This window comes from Mastomys coucha, unplaced genomic scaffold, assembly GCF_008632895.1.
Source record: "Mastomys coucha isolate ucsf_1 unplaced genomic scaffold, UCSF_Mcou_1 pScaffold20, whole genome shotgun sequence".
NCBI classification, from domain to species: domain Eukaryota; kingdom Metazoa; phylum Chordata; class Mammalia; order Rodentia; family Muridae; genus Mastomys; species Mastomys coucha.
This window is the reverse complement of record NW_022196903.1, coordinates 136262320-136264448: the sequence shown is the minus strand read 5'-3', so window position 1 is coordinate 136264448 and position 2129 is coordinate 136262320.

Below are 2129 nucleotides of genomic sequence, written 5' to 3'. Positions count from 1 at the left end.
CCCACAGTTTGAGCCAAACTTGAAGCTGGCGAGGTCTACCATGAGATCCCCAGGAATGGCCATGTTTTATAGAGGCTTATAAAGGGAAAACCCATAATATACTACATTTTCCATCAGGTCCAATCAGGGGCAAGCATACATTCTGACGTATTTTCTGCCTATGTGCCTCTTGTTCATATTCAATCAAGCTCATCCAGTACAAATTTGTTTAGAGGAATGAAAACATGTGTCTTGTTATTTCCCAAGAACTACAGCTCCCAGCATTCCAGAAAGTCACTTTGTCCTTGGGTTTGAGGTTTACAGGTTAACTTCCCTCAAGTCAGGATGTACAAAACTGCCAAGGACCAGCCTCAGCTTAGAGAGGGGTTCTGAGAGAAGCGGTGTCTCTCACCTCTTTGAAAAACTTGAAGTCAAATCGTGGGCCTGGGCTGGCAGCCTATGTTCTGCTCATGACAGCTTTCCCATCTGCTCTCTATGTTCTCCTTTCTCTTGGAAATCTCCAGATAGTTCTCTCTGTAGATCGCTTTCTCTTGCTAGTCTCTGCTCAAGACTATTCTCCAAGCAGTTCTTCCTTGCTATTCTAAAAAATTGTCTGGATAGCTCACCTGTTTCAGATCATAAATCTAGTCTTTTATTTTACAACCAACCAGTCATTTACTCCAGGTCCCCTTTTGATTACCCTATGAGTCAGCATCTCCAAACCCCAGCCCTTAGATTCTTAGGAGACAGCAAGCACACATACTTTTTTTCTTTTTAACATTGCAAAAGAATTCTGAGATCTGCCTGCCTCTAGTAAGCATAAACAATACACTAGTTGGGTGGGACCCCTCCCTGAAATTTCCATCTCCACCACACCTAGACCTAGCCTTGCCCTGTCCTGGGCTAATCCTAAACTCAGGAATCTGCCTGCCCTTGTAAGCATACACAAAATCTTAGCTAGGTAGGACCTCCAGCTATCGCCACTCCCTAAATCTCTTCATATTCTTCCTTAATATCTTTCTGACAAATTGGCTCACAGCACAGCTGCTTTTGTTCCTTTAGATTTGTGCAGTCCACAATATAATTATATTATACCCTTATATTTTACGTAGTTGAGAAACTATATATTTTTGAACTCATGTTTTTAGAGTTGTTTTCCACAGCCTTAAGGGTTGTCCCCACGGTTCTAACATTCTGTCATTTAGCTGAGACATTAGTCACACTTCTGCCTCCCTGACTCAGGCTGCCTCTGATTATCATGGAGTCATTAATGTTAACAGGGAGGACATACCTTGAAGGAGGAATGTGAAATATGTACATTATACAAAGAGGTCTTACACCCACAGCAACCATTGTCACTTGTGGACGCCTCTGCCTTGTTGGTCCTGTTTCACAGCCAGCAACCATGTCCTCCACCCCTACCAAGGCCATGCTGAACTTGGTAGACAACTTCTAAGTTTCTACTACTAAACTTATAAAGTTCAAATTCATCTTGAGCACAGGCGTGAAGGCTAATCCCCCAGCCTCCACAGACTAAGTGGTGGGATTATGGTATTAAAAATGTATAATTCTTAAAATCTTAATCAATTTTTATTTATGTATGTGCACGCCCATGTGTGCAGCATGTGTTTACAGTGCTTGTGGAGGATAAAGGAGGGTGTCAGGTCCCTGGAACATGTGAGTCACCTGACGTGGGTGGTGGGAACCAAATCTCTGCCCTAACTGCTTTGCTGTCTCTCAGCCCCATGGATCAATTTTGCAACTGTTTATTCCAGATATTAAAACATCTTCTTGGGAAATCCATCATTTAATGATGAAAAAGTGGATCACATTTCATTTTATTTTCTTTCTCTTTTTTCTTCTTTTTTTGGTATATGTTTGTATGTATGTATGAATGTATGTATGAATGTATGTACGTATGTATGTATGTACATATGTGCTCATGAATTTTTCTGGGATTTACTGATGGTCTGATTTATATGGGTCAGCAATGTTTATTTGTTTTTTGTTTGTTTTTAATAAAGGCCAAGAGAGTGATTGTGTGACTTGGAGAGCCATGTAGTGGCTCTGGCAATTCATTACTGACTCTATCATGGATTGTGAGGACAGTCATGACTCTATCATGGATTGTGAGGACAGTCATGACTCTA